Genomic DNA, 23,462 nt, shown 5'->3' with positions numbered 1-23,462 from the left:
GGTCAGATTCTCATTCACCTCATCACTTGGTTCATTTCTTCCATGCTCAGAACTCCCTTTGTCATCAGGGAGAAAAGGAACCTGGAGGAAGAGTGAAAAAGAGAACTGGGCCTGAAGTAATTTATAACCATGGGCAACTAGATCATTTTATACCAAAATGGTACTTTCTCAAAATCTCATCACTCCTACAGGAAGTATTTCTTATGGAGTAACATTTCTGTGCTTATGAAAACATTGTGTGCAGTTGAACTTGCTTAATCTGTGATCATTTTGCCTCTCTAAAGATTTGAGGCAAGGGTATTATGCCATTATAATGTTAAAACGCATCAGTGACTTGATCCTTTGAAATGCCTTAATAAAAATGAATTCTGTTAGCTGACTCTGATTATCCAGCGTCAGACTTTATAGGCTTTTAAGACATTTTCCAGTTGTCAGATATTTTTCTGTGAGACATTTAAATATTTAGATTCCATTCTTTCTGGGTATTCCAAATATAAGAAATAGATATCTTAATAGCAGAAATATTAACATGATTACTCTGTGGACTGTCTTCCCTAATGCGCTTTGAAAATCAAATCATGTTCCTTGATTACGTATCAAACCTTTTTGCTTGAAATGAAGTAGTGGGTAGAGACTCAGGATTCAGTTCTGTTAAGGTTAGGTGTTTGTTAAAGAAATACATTAGTATGGCCAATTAGAGAGAGTAGAATGTGGCTCATCAGATTCACTCAAGAACTTCTCTAGAGAAGTAACTATTAATAAAGGGTACCCTGTGTGACATTAAAGTCTGCGTTTAAATATGTGTGTTTCTCATGCATTCCTTTATCTGTTCAGCAGAACTCCTCATTTACATTTTGCATCCATCCACATGCATGCCATGCGTTTGCACACACACACACCAATGTTCATGACAAAGTGTTAGGTATCCTGCAGGTGGAAAAAATAATTTTAGTATATTAAGCAAATTATGCTTTTCATTACAAGTATTTCCTTTTTATTTTGAGCTTTTTCTCCCATTTTAGCCAGACTATGACGAATCCATTTCCTCAGGGAATGGGGGGAGTCTTTCAGCAGTAAAGTAGACAAAAGGCATTTGATGCTCCAAAGACACAAGGCTTGAGCTGGAGAGAGCCTCTCCCCTAGCTCCGTGACCACCCCAAAAGGCATACTTCCTCATGGAATAGAGGAAGTGCAGAGAAGCGAAATGAGGGTGTTGGACCCAGGGGAGTTCTCTATGCTGATTCTACTCCTCTCTCTGGTGTGGAAAGAAAAGCTCTCCTTATACCCCAACCCATTCTTTGGAATGAGGGAAACTAACCAAATCTCCATACAACGTGACTAGAACACATTTAGATTTCTCTCCAAGCCAAAACACCCATAGACAGGCTCTCCCACCACACCTGCATCCCGACGTATCTCTTAATGTTTTATTTCTGGACCATTAGGTATTGTTGAAGAGTGTTTTATTTCTTGGTAACTTTTTTTCCCTAAGGATAAGACAAGATGTGACTTGTCCTCTGCTTACCTAAAGCAAACTTGGAGAAAATGAGTGAGATCTCAAAGGCCCCAAATCCAATAACTTGAAGACAAACTTTGAAGATGATTGATGGTTCAATCAAGATATGTTTAATCATTGAGCACCTATGATGTACTCAGCATCCTGGGAGAGACTAGAGGAGGAGGGGTAGGGCACGTGCAGTGTATGGGTTTTCTATTGCTGCATACCGAAGTACCACAGATCTGTGCTTTCACACGGTGCACATTTATCAGCTCACAGTTTTTGTGGGTCAGGAGTCTGGGCACAGCTTAATTGGGTTCTTTGTTCAGGGTCTCCCAAGACTGCACACAAGGTGATGGCTAAACTATGTTCTCATCTGGAGGTTTGACTAGGGAAAGGTCTGTTTGCAAGATCCCCTCAGTGGTTGGCAGAATTCATCTTCTTGGAATTATAATACTCCCATTGTAATACTGAGGTCCCTGTATTGTTGCTGGCTGGCTGTTGACTGGGGACCACTCTCAGTAACTAAAGGCAGCTGCAGTTTCCTGCCGATGGTCCTCTTGATAGGCAGTTCACAGCATAGCTGTTTGCTTGTTCAAGGCCAGAAGAAGAATCTACCTCCTTCATCCCATCACCTTTGCCATATTCTACTGGCTGGAAGCAAGTCACAGGTCCCGCCCACACTCAAGGGCTAGGGATTAGGATTAAACCGGCATGACACGAGGGAGAAGAGATCACTGCGGTCATTTTAGAATTCTGCCTACTACATCCTGGATATGGTTCCTTCCTTCAGTGAGCTTGCATTTTAGCTGGTGAGACAAGACTAACACTTGTGAATCATTGAGACATGAAACTAAATGCTTCTATGGCTTCCAGGAAGAAATTGCCCCCACTCTACCCTACTCCACCTCTCTTTTAACAGTTCTGATAAAGATTAACCAAGGAGTGATTGTGAAGCACTGGACCAATCTGGAGGTCAAATGTAAGTAAACGGTTTAGTCATTTGTGTCACCAGATGGCTTTTGAGAAATTACCTCCTCTGGTGCAATAGATTATTCTATTTTTATAACTTAAAATGGGAAAAGCTTCCTTATTCCTCTTCCTTACACCCAGGCCCATAGAAACCTCCAAAGGAAGCTGCTGGTCTTCTCTGCTCCTGGTCTGCAGCTGCTCCTCTCTATAACTATTTTGTAGTGTGCAGACAAAAAGAAAGAGTCCACCTGCTTGCTGATGCCCAGTAGGGACTGGGAGCCAGCTATCCCTAGAGAAATTTCATCCAGCACTTGGTGGAGGCAGGTTTGGGATAGGATCAGAATTCCACTGCCAAGCCATGGAAGATTACAGCATTCGAGAGATATCATGTAAGTGGTCAGAAAATGAAGGGAATTCCTGAGTGGTAAAGATGAGAATGACCTGCAACGTGGAAGAGAGGGAGTGCGGACACAGAAGGAAGGAGAAGTTCACATCAAAGCTCTCAGGTTTTCCGTCACAATCTAATCCGAAGCACTGTGCAGACTAGACCGATTCCCAGCAGTGGCGATGTGCTTCTGAGGTGGGGTAGCTTGACCACCCCGGACCACAGCTCACTCAACAGACAGGCCTTTTATAAAGGCAGAGCCTGTGGCATATAGGCTACTCAAGCCAATTATTGCAATATAATAAGAAAAATGTATGTTCAGTGAGAGAATGTCTGATGATTAATTCAATAGAAGGTTTTGAAAGTCCTTTAAGTCATAAAACTATTGTTTAAGCAAAACTTGGAACATCACTTAGTTTTCCAGAGCACTTTCTATTTCTATTAATTAGTCAAATGACTTGTCCCGGATTCACCTTTGGAATATTTTATAGAAAATTTATCTAAAAACATGTGATGTAGCTGCAATTTATCTCCTGCCACGGGGGAGAATGCTAGGCAGGCTGCACTGATATCCAACAGAAAAGGGTTCTATGCATTAGACAGCTCATGTTGTAGCATAAAATGTGTTTATGCAGATTTCCCCGTCTTGATTTACCCACAGAAAAACCAGCCCAATGACGTTAATTTATACCAGCACCCTCTGGAATCCTTTTTTTTCTTTTTTTAAAGATTTTGTTTTTCCTTTTTCTCCCCAAAGCCCGCCGGTACGTAGTTGTATATTTTTAGTTGTGGGTCCTTCTAGTTGTGGCATGTGGGATGCCGCCTCAGCATGGCTTGATGAGTGGTGCCACGTCCCTGCCCAGGATCCAAACCGTCAAAACCTGGGCCGCCAAAGCAGGGTGGGAGAACCCAACCACTCCGCCCCAGGGCTGGCCCCTGGAATTCTTCATCTTGCTCCATGCATATTTTGGGTCAAATCTTCATTCAGTGAACCTCTTGTAAACTTTTCTTCTACCACAGATTAGACTTTATTCCTTATTTTTTAAATAATAATTATTGAGTGCTATACAATAGGAAAAGTAATAAATGATAAATATGAACAGACCCCATTCCCGTGCAACCTATATTCTAGACAAGAGCAGCTTTTTGCTTGGCAGTCAGCTTTCTCTCAAGTCTTGTATGATGGAATGTTTAAACGAAGCAGACTGCTCATATCTCTGCCATAAACACACACCTTTTCATTCAGGAGTTTGTGTAATGATCTTTCCTTTGGTCAATTACTAAACTTAAAACTTACTGATCTTGTTTTCTACCATCGTGATTTTCTTTATGCATCCCTCTATTCTCTTTTGGGGGGCTGAATCAAGCATGATATTCTTTTGATTTGTATTTTCGTTTCATTGTTATCCTCTTAATATAAACCTCTTTGCTTGCTACCAACTGTAAAAGTGTTCCTGGCTAAATACAATAGATGTATCTCTGAAGCATTGCAGGCAAATGGAATTTTTGTAAATTGAGTCATTTAACTTAGACTATAATTTCAGCAGTGTAGTACAAAAGAACGTACATTGCTTCAAGAAGTGGTCAGATAAGTTCTGATGCCTGCCTGGAATTATTAATGAATATGCCTGCATCTTTTCACTTTGTATAGAACATAAGAGATAGGATCAATAAATGGGACATAGAGAAAATCCACTCCAACATTTTACCTGAATATTGAACACATTTTTCTGGAAACTCCACCTGCATTTTAAGCTTGGGATGCTGGATTAAAGTTGGTGCTTTCTCTGACTGGTTGATTCAATTATTTCACTCACAGGGAACAGACTTGGAGCCTAATTCTCTGCAATTTAAATTTTGCCATTAGGTTATTTTGACAGTTTGGGATTATCATCTGGAACGTTTAATCCATCGTGTCTAACACCTTGGAAGTGTTTCCATTTTCTCTCTTCAGCACGAGTCAATGTAGTCCAAGATGTGAATCCTACTGAAAAATTCAAAGGGAAGACAGATACAGGCGTAAACTGGAATTGACTTTTGTTGAGTGTCTTCTGTGTCAAGTCTGGAGCCAGGTACTCTAGATATATTCTTTCTCATTTCATCCTACATCAGCGCTAGGAAGAATATTAATGTATCCATTTGACAGTTGAGGAAACTGGTTTTGAGAAGTTAAGTAACTTGCCTGAAGAAGTGCAGTGTGGTATAGGGGAAGAATGGGGATTTGGGAACCAATCAAACCCTGGATTTGAATACCTGCACAACAGTGGGAAAGATGTTTAACCTCCCTAAGCCTCAGCTTCTCCACTTAAAAGATAGGGCAATGGTACCTCCTTCCAGATTCATTGTGAAGATAAAAATAATATATGCACAATATCTAGCACACGATAGGTGTTTAATAAATTACAGTAATGGTTATATACTGAACTCAAGCCCAAGTCCAAATTCACAGCCAGTGTTCTTTCCAGGACCCCATCCATTTAAAATGGTGGCCTAGCTAAGGAAACCTAGAAACCTCATAATAATCCCCCACAGCATAGTATTCTTGGAAAAAGTCCATGAAAAACTTGGATATCTCTGGAGTTTTTTTCCTTCCAGATTTCCCTAACATCAATCAGCATAAAAGTCAGCAAAGGAAGAGCCCCAAACAAGCTGAATTCTAATCCTGACTCTAACATGAGCTGCATGACCTTGGGTGAGTCATTTAATCCTCTGAGCATCAGTTCCCTTACATTAAAATGTCAAAGCTGAATGAGATGACCTCTAAGATGCCTCCCACCACTAAAAGTCTGTGATTCTCATTTGACCAGGACCTGGGAGACAAATCCCAAGTCTTCTTTGTGTGACTCTTTTCTTTAATAAGTCTGTCAGGCAGAAACTAAACCTAGAGAAGCGAATGATCAGTTGATCATTTAAAAGCCCATTTCCTCATTCTCTGTTCCACTTTATCAGGAATCTTGTCATTGAACCACACATGTAAGCTAGAGCTAGAAAAGGTACCTACAATAGAGCTCTTTCAGCCAAGACGGGTTGAAACCAACCAAAGAAGTTGATGATGAGAGATAACTGCTGGTCTGCATGTGTCGAAGACCATGTAACTCTCCATGTCAAGTTAAAAATTGAAAAGGCTCTTTGAACAAGAGCAGCTTTTCTGTAGTTTCAGTATCTGCCATCAGCAAACAAAATTAACCATCTGAAGGCCATTCAATAAAGGACTCAACCTCTGTTGCATTTTGTCGGGTCCACAAATCTGTGTTGTAATGGATATAAGGATAGAGCAGCATCAGCCGCTATTTAAAACACATGGCCCTGTGCTCTCTTCCAATGGACACTTACAGTCACTATTTACTAAACCTGAAAGCTAAAAGGTATAGTTTAATAAAATGATCTTGACTCTTGATTAATCATCCTGGTTTATATATTTTCTTTTTCTTTTTCTTTTTTTTTTTTTAAGATTGGCCCTGAGCTAACATCTGTTGCCAATCTTTTTTTTTTCTTCTCCCCAAAGCCCCCCAGTACATAGTTGTATATTCTAGTTGTAGGTCCTTCTAGTTCTGCCACATGGGATGCTGCCTCAGCATAGCCTGATGAGCAGTGCTAGGTCCGCGCCCAGGATCTGAACCAGCGAATCCCTGGGCTGCAGAAGCAGAGTTTGAGAACTTAACCACTCAGAGACAGGGCCAGCCCCTATATTATCAATCTATATCTTTAAGAAAGTATGATTCAAAAACTCAAGTCAATAAATATTAATCAAGTATCTGTTATTTGCCAGGGTCTGCGTTAGGCATTGTAGGGACAGAGCAAACACAAAGGATTTTTAAATGAACAAAACATGATATCTGCCTTAAAGAAGCTAACAGTTTAATAATTTCCCTAATTCTAAAGAATTTTTGAGCCCTAAGACTTAAACATGGCAACTTAACTAAAAAAAATTTTTTGTAGGTTTGAAATGAATTTTCTCTATGGATGGAGGAAGCTGAGCACATTGGGAGGGATGTTGAGGGCTGTGAGGGAGGAAGGAAGGCCAGTCCCTCCTTGTTCACTACCCTCATCTATCAAGTTTGACGATTCTTCCCATATTTCTTTGGGTTTTGTGATCCTAATCTGGACATGGAGCAGGGTATGGAGCAAGGGGGTTGGATAAAGTTGGCAGTTAGTGTTTGTCTTTTGAGATGCCTTTCAGCCCGTTCTAATTTATATGTATGAGAATAAATAAAAGATTAAGAAAGTATTGCTTAGCCACCATGTAACTCACAATATGGCTTTTGCCATAATCAAGAGATGGTGAAGGGAGAAGCAAGTGTGGGAGCTGGGAAATCATTTCTCTCTCCTTAGTTCCTCTCTCAGTCATGAGGAGAGAATTAGGCAATGACATTTTATGATCTGATTTGATGACGAAAATTTAATTTAAGGGCTGATATCTGTACACTGAGATTTGTGATGTTGAAGATTCCTACTCCAAGTAGGTTATCTTACTGATTCATACAGTTTATAATCAGAAACCCTGATTAAATTTTAGATATGTTTTCTTTATACATTATTATTGATATACTTAGACACAAATCATTCACAGGATGCATATTTTACTTATCCATATTACAAGCAATGAAGAGAATGGATGCTGGTTTGTACTGAATATATAACTCATAGCTTTTAATATTAGTCTTCAAAACGTTTGAAAAAATCAGATCCTTATCATGTTCTGCATTTCGAACTTGCTGAAGACAATATTTAATTTTTTCCTATGAAATGTAGTAAAGAAATATGAAACCTTCGAAGAGTTTCCACAGGGAAAACATTTGATTGTCAGCATCTTACTACTACCTCCTCTTCTTGCTCTCCCCACCATTACCACTCTGATTTAGGACTCTGGCTTCTGCAATCACTTCCTGTCTTCCCCTTTCTAATCTCTCCCTTTCACACTTGCCAGATTTATAGTCAAAAGATTCCACATTCTGGGGCCAGTCCAGTGGCGCAGCAGGTAGGTTGCACGTTCCACTTTGGTGGCCCGGCATTGTCCGGTTCAGATTCCAAGTGCGGACCTACACACTGCTTGTCAAGCCATGCTGTGGCAGGTGTCCCACAGATAAAGTAGAGGAGGATGGGCACAGATGCTAGCTCAGAGCCAGTCTTCCTCAGCAAGAAGAGGAGGATTGGCAGCAGATGTTAGCTCAGGGCTAATCTTCCCCAAAAAGAAAAAAAAATCCACATTCTTCATAACATTCACCTGTGCAGTCTTCAATGTCTCCCCGGTGCTTGCAAGACACAATTTAAACTCCTGAATTTCAAACTCAGAGCTCAACTAACTGGCTCCACCATACCAATTCAGTCTTCCTTTGGTCCAGTAAAGCTGGGAATTCACCATGGAGCCTTCTTTGATGCTCTTCTTTCCTGCCTGGAGTGCCCTTTCTCTCATTTGTCATTCTTTATACTCCACCCATTCTTCAAAGTCTCTACATGATACCTCCTTGATCACTCCAGCCAAAAGGAGTCTCAAAGCATGCATTCCCCACAGTCCCGTAAAAAGCCATCCTCTCCTGCCTCCTCAAGTCTTTTATGTTTCTATTTCACTTTCTTTATCTGGCTTATGTCTTACTTCTGTTGGAGTCAGGGACCATAAATTATACCCTCTTCTAATCTCCATGTATCTAGGAAATTAGGAGCTCTGTAGAGTTTGTTTTTATTTTTTTACCTTGAAAATTTTTAAAGGAACCAGTTGATCCATTATTAGGAAAAGACTATAAGAAACGTTTAGTCAAGTAGAAGAGTAATATTAACAGTTCTCAGAAAGTCGAAGTGGGCTGTTTTTTGCAATGCTGGTAGTTGGTTTGGATATAACTTGGTCAGTTATTTACATACACACAAGATTTACATATTATTTGCCCTTATTGGAGATACAGCAGAAGTGGTGGTAGCTCTTCAGGTTACCACTTTTCCTGATGATACCAATTTCCGTTGGTTCTTCAAAGGAGAGTCGTCCTGTTGGGGGGAAATGAGAAAGCACATATGAGGTCATCTACGTGGGTTAGGTACAAACGGGACCTACAGAGTCCCTTAACAAAGTAACGCTCAAAATTCCAGAGTTGGCAATCGAGGGGGAAAATGGCCAAGTGGGGAGGGGCAAATAAACTCTGTGGTCCTAAAACTCAGAGATTCCTGGTTCTCTTAGGAAATAACTTTAATGATTATTGTCTCCACCAACAAAATGGCCCCAGGGGTACTACTCACCCTTTAAAGCTCAAGATCAAGCAAAGATAAACCACTCTTCCCTCCATCAATCATGCCCTTTTCTGTAAAGTTGAAGGACGAATCTCCTTGCGGGCAGGAACCACTACCCCACGCCTGTGAGTTCTTACTTCAGAGGTTCTTCTTTCCTTGGGTGGTCATTTCTGGTCCCACCACATGAAAAGGAATGCGTCAACTTCCTTACCCTAGCTGTCCAGGAATGCTGAGAAGTGTCCAGAGATGGAAACATCTTGGAGGACAGAATGTGTGGCTCCTTCTGGCCTGCGGGGAAATTGGCTCCTCACCTCTGAGATAAGAGTTAACTTTAATATAATGAATCAGAATGATCATCTCAACTTACATTTTTACAAAGAAAAAGGGAATAGATTTTTTCTCATTCTTCCCACATGGAACTCTTAATATTCATTTTAAACTTTAGAATATCTTTTCCCTAACAGTAGAACATGAAGTTTGGACTGGAAAGAGACAATAATATGATTTTTCTAAAAAGAAGTCCTGGCTTCTGTACCTTTTAGAGAAACTACACTTGAGTAAGTTATAATAAGGCTGGAAAAGGAGTATTAGTCTTGAGAGAAAGATTTCGAAAATAGAGGTATGTAACACTTGTTTGTAAGACATATGTGAATACATTCCTTGTAAAAGATACTGATGTGTAATAAAAGTATTATCAAGCACTGGTACCTATGACCACACCTGGCAATGTGGTAGGTGCTCAATAATTATCTGTGGCATCCACGAGAGTATTGGAAAACAGTGAGGTAGAGCCAGGATCACAGTTATGGCTACCATTTTTGGATTTAGCGCACTTTATTGACTCTCTGTATATTGTCTGTAATCCTTATGAGAGTAGAGATAATAAGATTATTACTCCTATTTTTGCAGGTGAGGAAATGAAGGGTTAGTGAGGCTAAGTAACTTGCTTGAGTTCACACAGATAGTGAATGGGGGAGTCAATGTTTGATTTTAGTGTTCTTACTGAAAAAGCTTGCCTTTTTTCCCTCCCGTACCAATGCTGTAGGGGAAAAAATATCACCTCCAGTAGGAAGATGCAGATTCTTTTCTCTAACAAATTTTTGCTACCAATTTGATCTCTGCCATGTCAACCTCCTGCCCCACTCTCTTTCATGATATCACTACTGCCAGAGTACCTGAAGAGAGTCTCAGGGCTTGACTAGCCTAAGACTTCAGACAGTCTCTAAGAGGCTTCTAGCTTCAAAGTGGCTCACAGCTAAGAATCTTGGCACAGAAGCATTTGGAGATCAGTATTAAAGCTGCTAAGGGCCTACATGGAGCTTGCAGGGAAGCATTCAACTGAGAAGTGCAGGTCTTAGGGCTTGCATTAGTTAGGATGCTTTTGGCTGCAAGTAACAGGAAAATAATATGGAAATTTGTCTCACAAGACAGGAAATTCAAAGGTAGAGCAAGTTCCAGGCACATTACACTCAGCTACCCAATGCAGCCATGAAGGACCTAGTTCTTTTTGTCTCTCCCATTTGTAGTTCTCAGGCTTTGTACTCAGCAGATTTCTCTTGTAGAAGATGCAAGACGCTTGCCAGGGGCAATTGAGGCTGGATGTTTCCTTTGCCTCAGGAAAGACAGAGAGAGAGAGAAATGGGGAAGAAAGTACAGAATATCATTTCTTTCCTTCAGCTTAATTAGGGTGACTTAAGTCACATGCCTATACCTGAATTAATAATGATTGTCAAAGGAGAGCCATGTACTAATTTGGGGGTAAATATCTGATAAAATGGAGAGTTCTGTTAGGAAGATGGAGGAGGATGGACTCTGGGTGAGCATTAAACTGGTACTGTTAGGAGAAGTGGCTGAAAAGATAACAACCTTAGGTTGATGCCAATGGTCCCATGAGTGGCTAGGTGGACTGTGGCCTTGAGGCCCATTGTCCCAGCCCAACATACAATTGCAGTTTGGGGAAAGTATGTAACATACCTATGTATATATTTTCAGCTTTTTAAAGGAGGAGTCATAATATGTTTTATTTCATTGACATTTCATTGACAAAACTCTGATAAATGGGACACTGTCATAGATTTACAAAGAAAACAATAACTTTCATGCAGATAACTACACATTCAGGGAGATAATGCTGTTCACTCTGAGAGTTCAGACAACTTGCATAAATGAGCCTTTCGTTGTTGCTGTTCTATGTAAATCTCTGACAACATCCCATATAATATCCCCATACATTCTCACTGGGAGACAGTTCAATGCGATTGATTAGAGTGTGGACTTGGGAGCTCAGTACCCTGCCACTTGTCAGCTAAACAGTCTTGGGCAAGTCGTTTAACTTTCCGTGACTCAGTTTCCTCCTCTACACATAAAATGGCAATGCTAAGAAGAACAATGATAAGGTTGCTCTGAGAATTAAATTAGTTCATAAATATAAAGTGTTTAGAACAGTGACTGCCCCTACGGCGCTGCATGTATGATAGATAAAATCAGGATCCCAGGATTTACAAAGAAATGGTCTCCCTTATATTCACTCATGTACCATGTGGTTATCACACATCTCTCTACCTGTCCCTGTCTGTTCAGGACTTGTTCCCTTCAGTATCCAGGGAGGCCCTCTGAAGTCCCCAGTTTTACTCTTTACGTCTCCTGCTGAAATCAATGGTCTGAAATCTGCTAGCATCTGACTTCATAGGTCAGCCTTTCTTATTTCATAGAAAACAAAATGGAAGATTGGAATTGCCAGCTGTCTGGTGTTTAATGGGGAACTTTTCCCCCTCCCTCCGCGCCATTTTTTTTTTATAGTTCACCTATCGTACTCGTGTGCAATCGAATGCCTCTCCCGTACACTATACTTGCCAACTCTATCTCCAGTAATTATTCTGTTTTAGTCCATTGCAATGTACCTGCCAACAATCTGAAATGTGCAGGTGGTGGCTGCTCAGCGCTGCCTCACTCTCTCTCCCATTTGCATGCACCCTGTGGTGGCAACCTAATGTGACGGCTCTGACACCGCTTACAATGGAGACAACGACAGGAGGCCAGGGCTGCACAAGTGCCTCTTCTATTTACCATCCAGATGGGGTTTTTTTTTTTCATTCTTTTTTCCTTCTTTTCCTCAAAGAGACACAAGGTAAGAGCCTGCACACACTATGCTTTAGGCTGGCGTGAAACACTTGTAAAATACAGGAAAATAAATGTCCTCAGTGCCTCAGGAGGCAAGTAGCCGCGACTCTCCCCCTCCCTTCCTCATCCACTGCGCACCTACTCTGAACAATTAAACACAACGCAATTCGCTGGTGACTCCTTTTGACTCATGACAGTACATTTTTTTTCTTGACTTTTGTCAGCAGAGATACCTTTTAAAAATGTATCCCATATTCCTTTAGGGAATGTGACAGATAGCTAAAAATGATGGTTTTTGCTCTAACACATGATTTTTGCTCATTGATTCCTTTCTCTTTATTTTCTAAAAAAAAAATCCTTTGGAGCTGGACTTTTCTAAGATTGTATTGAACTTAACTATTATCTAAAAAAATTCATTATTTTGAAATTGTTGAGCTCCATTCTTTCAATTATTTTTGAATTATGGAAAAGTACAGTTTTCTACCTCTGACAATGGACTCCAACCATTTACTGGTATGACTCAAAAATAGCGATCAGCTCCCATCTGACTAGACTAGTCTTTCGTGAAGAGTGAAAAGGAATTCAAATTTGAAGTAGTGAGTTTGGAGCCCTTAACATGAATTTCTGAAATTACAAGCCTGAGAACGCAATTATTACATTTTTGTCTCAATCTTTTTTAAAGTGCTTCTGTTAAAACTCTCGTTTTGAAGCAGCTCCAATAAAGTATTAGTGACAAAAAGGTAAGAAACTTGAGACATTTTCTGAATTTGCTCTCTGAGTAAAAGTATAGATCGAATCCCAGTTACAGCCCTCCCTCCACTTTCAAAGCCGTGTCTTGACCACGATTCTCTTCTCTTAGACGTCCCTTAGTCTCACTCTTTTTTCCAGTTGCTTCTGTCTTTTTTCCTCCATCCTGTCCCATTTTTCCTTTCAAATGCTAGCCTCCTTATACTTCTTTCTATCCTTAATATCTTTTTCAAGATTATAATGAAATACAAGGACATTCAGGAAGCAGTGATCTCCGCCGGGAAGAGTATAAAGGGCACTGTCCATGTTTTATTCTTCTCCAGGTGTTAACTCAGATTAAAGTTACTTTACTACCTCTTAGATGTCTCCACACTCAAAATGGGGACTGAAAAGTTGCATGGTTTCTAACTAAGAAATTTTTTTAAGGACTGATTGTTTTATGGTCTAAAAAGGTCGTAGGTGCCTTGTGTGCAAGAGTCAAAGAAGGAAATTTGGGATCAGCTGAGTTACTTCCTTTATTTTGTAGATGATATGGAGGCCAAGAAAGATAAAATGATGAGTAATTTCATTCATACATCTATTCGATCTGTTTTTATTGAGCACCAACCATGTGTCAACTACTGCACCAGACCTGCAGAACTCAGTGAAAATTGCACACACCCAGGAGAAGCTGACTTGTAGGGAGGAGGCAGTAAACAAATCATTTTAACCCATGTGGTAAATGCAACAAAAGAAATGGCGGAAGTAAAGAGACCTCAAGGAGGGGCATGGAAACCAGCCTTCTCCTTTGGAAAGTGGGGCTATGGAAAAGGAAAGAAGTGGCACAAGGGCTGTGTGACTTGCTCAGGGGCACTCAGCCACCGGATGGCAGAAACATGGTTTGAAGCCCGGTCTTCAAACCCCTCTTCCTGGTGACTAGCACTTCACCACTTCCTCCTTTGAAGCCAGGTTAAAAAGTCAGTAGCATGATTTTCCCCTCCTTTCCTTTGATTTTGGACATATTTCCCCTCTGGCCACCAACTAAACTTGGGAATCAAATTCCAAATCACCCTAAACCAAAGTGGATCATGACAGTGCATGCTCCTCGACTACAAGCTTCCTCCATTTTCTGCAGTGAAACTAACAGGGCTGTACTTCATATTTTGGTTTTTAGATGACTTTTTTTTGAGGAAGATTAGCCCTGAGCTAACATCTGCTGCCAACGCTCCTCTTTTTGCTGAGGAAGATTGACCCTTAGCTGACCTGAGCTAACATCCGTGCCCATCTTCCTCTGTTTTATAAATGGGACAGCTCCACAGCATGGCTTGATAAGCGATGTGTAGGTCCACACAGGGAATCCAAACCAGCGAACCCTGGGCTGCCAAAGCGGACTGTGTGAACTTAACCACTGTGCCACCAGTCTGGCCCCTTAGATGATTATTTTTAATAGCAGTAATTCTGAAATAAAGAAAATAAACAGGAGTACAATTCTCTGTCTTAAGGTCTTTTGTTTCTAAATGTCGTAATAAATATATGTCAAATTATTTCTATTTTATTGGTTTATTTATGTGTATACTGATTCATTCCTAAAAGGATTTGAGGTGATATACAGAAATCCACACAATGTAATAAGATTAAATAGATAAAGCAATCATGACAAGTGGGAAAATAGGGAATAATAAGATCCAAGGGTGCACATTTAAATGATAGATGCACTGAAAATATATTGCATGTACAATGACCGAGGCAAAGCAAAAGGAATTTCAGAAGGAAATCTGTTTTCTTCAGGGGTCATTCAGCAGGTACAATGAGAATGGCAATTGCACCTAAGAGGTCAGCAGCTGCCGCCTTGCCTGTTCCCGCCCTGGAACGTCCATTAATGCATTGCTTCTGAAATGGCAGGTTGATTTCTTTGTACTGGTTTATTTTTTGTTGCTTTCTGTTTTCAAAAAAGTTTTTTCCAGATTAAAATTTCCTATCCTTTTTATCATCACAAAGCTGCTGTTTTAATTTTTTTCCAGTTTTATTGAGACGCCATTGACACTTAAAATTGTGTCAGATTAAGGTGTACAACATGATGATTTGATAGGCATGTATTGCAAAATGATTACCATGGTGGGGTTAGTTAACACCTCCATCACCTTGCATAAGTACAATTTCTTTTTTCTGGTGAGAACATTTAAGATCGCCTCTCTTGGCAACTTTCAAATATATAATACAGTATTGTTAACTATAGTTACCATGCTGTACATTAGGTCACCAGAACTTACTCACCTTACAACTGAAAGTTTATACCCTATGACCAACATCTCCCTATTTCCCCACCCCCTAGCCCCTGGCAACTACCATTCTTCTCTCTGTTTCTATGAGTTTGGCTTTTTTAGATTCCACATATAAGTGTTATCGTAGAGTATTTGTCTTTCTCTTTCTGATATTTCACTTAGCATAATGCCTCAAGATCCATCCATATTGTTGCAAATGACAGGATTTCCTTCTTGCTTATGGCTGAATGATATTCTCATATATATATATCTCACATCTTCTTTAGCCATTCATCCATAGATGGACATATCTTGGCTACTGTGAATAATGCTGCAGTGAATGTGGGGGGTGCAAATATCTCTTCGAGATCTTGATTTAATTTCCTGTGGATATTTATCCAAAAGTGGGATTACTGGATCGTATGGTTACACTACTTCAAATTTTTTGAGGAACCTTCATACTGTTTTCCATAGTGGCTGTACCAGTTTACATTTTCACCAACATTGCACAATGGTTCTTTTTCTTCTACGTCTTTACCAACATTTGTTGTCTCTTCTCTTTTTTATAATAGCCATTCTAACAGGTGTGAGGTGATAGCTCACTGTGGTTTTGATCTGCATTTCCCTGATGACTAATGATGTTGAGCTTCTTTTCGTGTACCTGCTGCCCATCTGTATGTCTTCTTTGGAAAAATATCTATTCAGGTCCTCTGTCCATTTTTTTTTTTTTTTAGATTTTATTTTTTTCCTTTTTCTCCACAAAGCCCCCGGTACATAGTTGTATATTCTTCGTTGTGGGTCCTTCTCGTTGTGGCATGTGGGACGCTGCCTCAGCGTGATTTGATGAGCAGTGCCATGTCCGCGCCCAGGATTCGAACCAACGAAACACTGGGCCGCCTGCAGCAGAGCGCGCGAACTTAACCACTCGGCCACGGGGCCAGCCCCCCTCTGCCCGTTTTTTAATTGGAATTTTTGGTTTTTTGCTATTGAGTTGTATGCATTCCTTATGTATTCTGGTTATTAACCCCTTATCAGATAGTTTGCAAATAATTTCTTCCATTCCTTAGGCAGCCTTTCCATTTTGTTGCTGGTTTCCTTTGGTATGCAAAAGCTTTTTAGGTTGATGTAGTCCCACTTGTTTATTTTTGCTTTTGTTGCTTGTGCTTTTGCTGTCATATCCAAAAAATCATTGCCAAGACCCACGTTGAGGGACATTTTCCCTATGTTTTCTTCCAGGAGTTTTATGGTTTCAGGTCTTAGGTTTAAGTTATTAAACCATTTCAAGCTAATTTTTCTGAGTAGTGTAAGTTAAGAGTCCAATTTCATTCTTCTACATATGATTATCCAGTTTTCCAATGCTATTTATTAAAGAGACTCTCCTTTCCCCATTGAGTATTCTTGGCTCCTTTGTCACATATTAATTGGCCATACATATGAGGGTTTACTTCTGGGCTCTCAATTCCCTTCCGTTGGTCTACGTGTCTATTTTTATGTGAGTACCCTACTGTTTTGAGCACTATAGCTCTGTTATATAGTTTGAAATCAAGAAGCCTTCAGCTTTGTTCTTCTTTCTCAGGATTGCTTTGGCTATTCAAGGTCTTTTGTGGTTCCATAGGAATTTAAGGACTGTTTTTTCCTATTTCTATGAAAACTGCCACTGGAATTTTGATACGGATTGCTCTGAATCTATAGATGGCTTTGGGCAGTATGGACATTTTAACAATATTAATTCTTCTGAACCATGAACACAAGATTTCACTTATATGTGTCTTTTCCAATTTCTTTCATCAATGTTTTACAGTTTTTAGTGTACAGGTCCTTCATCTCCTTGGTTAAATTTATTCATAAGTATTTTATTGTGGTGTTCTTTGTCTTTTTTTTGTGAGGAAGATTAGCCCTGAGCTAACATCTGTTGCCAATCTTTGTCTTTTTGTTTGAGGAAGATTGTCACTGAGCTAACATCTGTGGCAATCTTCCTCTACTTTTTGTATGTGGGATGCCACCACAGTATGGCCTGATGAGTGGTGCATATGTCCGCACCTGGGATCTGAACTTGCAAACCCCGGGCCTCTGAAGTGGAGCATGCAAACTTAACCACTATGCCACTGGGTCAGTCCCAGTATTTTATAGTTTTTGGTGCTATTGTAAGTGGGATTGTCCTCTTTATTTCTCTTTCAGATAGTTTGTTGTTACTCTTTAGAAATGCAACTGATTTCTGTATATTGATTTTGTATCCTGCCACTTTACTAAATTTTTAAATTAGTTCTAACAATTTTTCGGTGGGGTCTTTAGGATTGTCTCTATACATGATCATATCATCTGCACACAGAGACAATTTGCTTCTTCTATTCTGATTTGGATGACTTTTATTTCTTTTTCTTGCCTAATTACTCTGGCTAGGACTTCCAGTACTATATTGAATAGGAGTGGTGAGAGTGGGCACCTTTGCTTTGTTCCTAATCTTAAAGAAAAAGCTTTCAACCTTTCACCATTGAGTATGATGTTAGCCTTGGGCTTATCATATATGGCCTTTGTTATGTTGAGAAATGTTCCTTCTATACCCAATTTGTTGAGAGTTTTTTTCATGAAAGGATGTTGTATTTTGTCTATGCTTTTCCTGCACCCACTGACATCTCAATAGATCATATTATTTCTATCTTTCAGTCTATTAATGTGGTGTATCACATTTATTGATGTGCATATGTTGAACCATCCTTGCATCTCGGGCATAAATCCCAGTTGATCATGGTGTATAATCCTTTTAATGTGCTGTTGAGTTTGGTTTACTAATATTTTATTGAGAATTTTTACATCTATATTCATGAGGGATATTGGCTGAGAATTTTTACATCTATATTCATGAGGGATATTGGCCTGTAGTTTTCTTTTCTTGTAGTTTCTTTATCTGGCTTTAGTATTAGGATAATGCTGGCCTCATAAAATGAGTTTGGGAGTGTTCCCTCATCTCTAAATTTTTGGAAGAGTTTGAGAATGATTGGTGTTAATTCTTCTTTAAACGTTTGGTGGAACTCACCAGAGAAACTTCCTGGTCCTGGGCATTTCTTTGCTGGGTGGATTTTGATTACTGATTCAATCTCTTTATTTGTTATTTGTCCATTCAGATTTTCTATTTATTCATGATTCATTCTTGATAGGTTGTATGTTTCTAGGAATTTACCCACTTTATCTTGATTATCCAATTTGTTTGTATATAATTCTTCAGAGTAGTCTCTTATGATCCTTTGTACTTCTGTGGTATCAGTTATAGTGTCTCTTTCATTTTTTATTTTATTTATCTGAGTCTTCTCTCTTTCTTCCTTAGTTAGTCTAGCTAAGGGTTTGTCAATTTTGTTTATCCTTTAAAAAACCAGCTCTTAGTTTTGTTGATCTTTTCTATTATTTTTCTGGTGACTATTTCATTTTTTTCTGCTATGATCTTTGTTACTTCCTTCCTCTGCTAACTTTGGGCTTTGTTTGTTCCTTTTCTAGTTCCTTGAGGTGTAAAATTACGTTGCTTATTTGAGATCTTTCCTTTTTCCTTAGGCAGTCATTTATTTCTACAAATTTCCCTCATAGAACTACTTTTGCTGTGTTCCATAAGTTTTCATATGTTGTGTTTCCATTTTTGTTCATTTCAAGATATTTTTTGATTTATCTTCTGATTTCTTCTCTGACCTATTGATTGTTTGGGAGTGTGTTGTTCAATTTCCACATATTCGTGAATCTTCCAGGTTTCCTCCTGTTATTCATTTCTAGTTTCATAGAACTGTGGTCAGAAAAGATACTTGGTATGATTTCATTCTTTTAAAATTTGCTAAGACTTGTTTTGTGACCTATAAATGATTTACTTTGGAGAATGTTCCATGTGCACTAGAGAAGAATGTATATTCTACTGCTGTTGGATGGAATGTTCTGTATATATCTGTTAGGTCCATTTAGTTTAAAGTATAATTCAAGTCCAACATTTCCATATTGATTTTCTGTCTGGATTATCTATTCATTTTTGAAAGTGGGATATTGAAGTCCCCTATTATTATCATATTGTTGTCTATTTCTCCCTTCAGATTTGTTAGTATTTGCTTAATATGTTTATGTGCTTTGATGATGAATGCTTATATTTTTATGACTGTTATATCCTCTTTATGAATTGATCCCTTTATCATTGTATAATGACCCTTTTTGTCTCTTTTACAGCTTTTGAGTTAAAGTCTATTTTGTCTGATGTAAGTATAGCTACCCTGCTCCCTTTTGATTTTCACTTAAATGTAATACCTTTTTCTATCCCTTCACTTTGAGCATATACGTATCCTTAAAGCTGATATGAATCTCCTTATAATAAAACATAAGATAAAAAATATCAAAGGAACTGTTTAGTTTTTGAGCGGTATTTAGAGCAAATGTAAAGGGCCCAGGATAGTCTCTCAAGACAATAAAAAAAGATGCTCAAAGTAAGAAATGGCCTTGGGGCAAGGATCAAATCCAGGGTAGTAAAATGTTTCAGGGTAAAGTTGAAGTCACAGATGAAATTATAAACCTCTTTGTTAAGATCTCAGAAAGAGGAGACTTGTGGACACTTTCAGCTAGACAAAAGACCTTCTAAAGATCTTAAGGATGGCCTTCTCTTGATTAAACAAAAGGCTTCTAAGAACCTTAGGGGCATTGTCCTGCAGCAGCTTCTCAAGGAGCTCAAAGTAGAGGAGGACCTATCTTGAAGGGCTTTGTGGAGTGGAATACAATTTGTTGTATAGGAATTCCACATTTTTAAAGGAATTACATCAGCTGGAACTTAAATGGTCAAAATGAAAAGGGTATACTTGCTATTGGAGCCCTGAGCCACCATGTGTGAAATCAGAACACTCGATTGGTGAGACCATGTGGAGAGTTCTTGAAACTATATGGAAAGAGAGAGTGGTCCAGCTTAGCGCAGCCTCTGGGCCATCCTGGCCAAGACACTAAACATGTGAGTGAAGCATTTTGGACCCTCCAAACCAGACTGGTCACCAACTGAATATTACCAAATGACCCCAGTAGATGCCATATAAGGCAGTAGAATCTCACAACTGAACCCTGCTCAAATCCCTGACCAATAGATTGTGAGCACAATGCATAGTACCTTTAAACTACTGTGGTGTGGTTTCTTAGTTGCAATAGTCAATTGGAAAAAATTGTTATCACTGCCAGAACGATCTGAACAACAACAGTAACAATACAGCCATCACGTTTCTCTAGGCTTCAAAACTTTCAGTGCTTTCTCTCCTGATACGTAGCATAGAACTCCTGAGTATGATATATATGGCCAGGGAGACTCTGGAATCCTGCCCAAGTCTTTGTAATGTTTCTTTCACATTAATATATGCTTTAAATCAAATATCTTTCATTTTTTTCCCTGACTGGTCAACCAAATATCCCACAACAATTCACCCCCTGAGTAGCCATGAAATTGATCTCAATAAATGCAAATCGGATCTTGCCAATCTTGCGCTTAAAACTCTTTAGTGGGTGTCCTTGAGATAAAGTCCACATTCTGAACCATCTATTCCTCTAGACTTTTCTTTGCCATTCTCCCAGCACTCGATAGCTTCAAATCTCCTAATAAACTGTGCTAAATCTGACTTCTGGGCTCTGGCACATGCTATTCCCTTTGCCCGGAACATTTTGTCTCCCATTTCTCTTGGCTAACTCATAATCATTCAGATCTTAGTTTGCCCTTCATCTCTTTAAGGTGAGACTTTTCTTGAGCCTCCACTCTATGCTTCTACATCTTATGTTTACAGGAGCTTAGTGCTTATCACCCTCACTTGGACTAAATCTTCCTCCAAAAAGTGTGTATACAATTTTCGATAGGTTAGTTCTAATGACCTCATGTTTTTATACATCTAAAAAATTAATTGAGGCAATTATTTTTTGCATTTAATGCACTTTTCATTACAAAATAAAAAAGCAAAGAAGAAAAAGATAAATAGCTCACATACTGCTGAAATAGTGGCTCAGAGCCATCATGATAGTAATATTGATATCCTCATGAAATTCCAAGGAAATGGAAATAGAGATACCCAGAAGTATTTCTTAAAAGATTAAAAACCTCATTTGTCTTTCCTATAACACAGTAAATTATAAAGTCCTATGTCTGTTTTATATGTTATAGTGCTTTCCAACTTGGTTTTTGCTGAAAGGCTACTTTTGTGTTTTTTTAATAACAGCTTTTAAAGGGAAGGATTTTGTAATAATGGGTTAAAAATGAACTCTATATTTTCTTCAAATATAATTATGTGGTAAACTTAATGAAATAACTTTGAAAGTACCAGCTACAATCCCTACCAAAGTCAACTTTTCACTTAAAGTTTCTCCGTCCCAGAGTCAGTAGAACAATTGGGACAACTAAATCTTGAAGATTCGGGGATGAGTTAGTTCCTTCCAGAATGCTGCAAGAGGTTTTGAATGATCACTTTCTTTCTTGTCCCAAGTATGGTACATATCTAATGAGTTCTGGGTACTTAAAAGCAAAATCAATTCATTATATACATTGGCTGTCTAAGGGGACTTGACTAAGATTTTGGGGACCCTCTTTTTGTAAAGTCAGATGGTGTTGTGGTAGTTTACTTCTTGGCTTGTATTTGCTTTTTCATGATAATGGTTTGAAATGTCTCCAATTAAAAAAAAAATTCATCTCAGGACAAGCATTGGCCCTCAAGGGAGTTTACCAATGTAGGTGCTACTTAAATGTTGTAAAACAAAGATTGGCTTTGCCAGAGAGTAGCTTCCCTTTAATTTAAACCCTATAAAGCAAGCTCACAAGAAAACAATGGAGCTTTGTTAAAGAGTAAAGAAGGCCCTGCATCTCCATTTGCAGAAGGGGAGAGCGGAGCGCGTCCAAAAAACTTTCTTCTCTGCGTTTACGTTATAATTGTTTAGAAAAGGATCATAGTTTTATCTTAAAAGTGTGATTTCCCATGAACTCTTGACACTTGGTTTATTTTGCAAAGACTGTCTTCTGTCTGTCTTGCAGAACTTCACACCTAAGTTACCAGCAGCCATTAGACTTGTTTTCTAGAAGACCGCTTCCCAGTGGACCAACCCATTTTCCTCGAGGGAAGGTGGGGACACTTGCCCTGCTTCAGAGGAGTCGTGTGCTCTCCAGTTGGAGCTGAAGCAGATAGGTTACCTGTCTCACAACAACAGAAGGCAATTCTGGAGTATATGATTTGGCTTGTGCCAAAGCTATGCCTTCCAGGCCTGCATTCAGACGATCCCTGACACCAGTATTCTGTATCATCTGTGCTTATGGCCCATGGCAGTGATGCCACAAAAGGCTGCTTCATTGCCACAGACATTATTTTTCCTTTCACTCTATCTTTATTTGATAACGTTTAATTAAACAGATACAACATTGTTTAAAGGAAGCCGTAGCTACCCTGGTGCCTACTAGGGACATTATGGTTGGGAGTCACTCATCACAACATCTATAATAAACCTTTTTGCAGCATTGTGTGTTTTAATTTGATCATAAAAAAAATTTATCTTAGCTGAACATGACACCTCCCAGCTTGGGAACACTTTTATTTTTTAAGTAAAGAGTGAATCCACTTGGCAATTTATAACAAGCATAAGTAAGTAGAAATTATTTACCCCCTGTGCCATTCACCCCATTTCACTGCTGTCTTTGGTGACAGAAGTACCAATTTTCAATGCCTCGGAACCCAATAATTAAAAGTAATTTACTTTGTGTTCTTGTACTACAAAGTAAACAATATCAAATGATACAGAGGTGTATTTGGGTCCATATGGGAAAAAAGTTCCTTACTCTGCAGCATCCAGAGGTAATTCCATGCCAGTCTCCAGTGACTCTTTCTTCAGACATTTATGACGCCATGTCTTTAGCACACAATGAATGTGTGAGGTGTTTAACCACCATTCATTGATGTGGTTATGTTGTTTTATGAAGAAAGGTCTTCCTTCCTCCGAGAATATCAGAATGCCTCATTCATAAGAAGCAACCACTTTTTACTTTTCTGTAGATATGAGTTTGAGCAAAGTGCCAACAAAGGGCCTGCAGTGTTGGGGGCAGAGAGTAGGCCCTGACAAAGATTTATTTGCTGATTTGGAGAGCAAATTTGTGCTCCAGGAATTTAATTATTAATACAAAATTATGAATGGAAAGAATATTCTGGTCCAGCTCATCAGGGTGGAAGGATCAACCTACATTCATTGGCAAAGTTCCCTTTAAGCGTGGGAATAGATAAGGGCTCAGGAGGTTTCCAGTTTTAGTCCTTCCAAACACAAGCTC

This window comes from Equus quagga, chromosome 8 (genome assembly GCF_021613505.1).
Source record: "Equus quagga isolate Etosha38 chromosome 8, UCLA_HA_Equagga_1.0, whole genome shotgun sequence".
Classification (NCBI taxonomy): domain Eukaryota; kingdom Metazoa; phylum Chordata; class Mammalia; order Perissodactyla; family Equidae; genus Equus; species Equus quagga.
Note: the sequence above shows the minus strand (reverse complement) of the source record.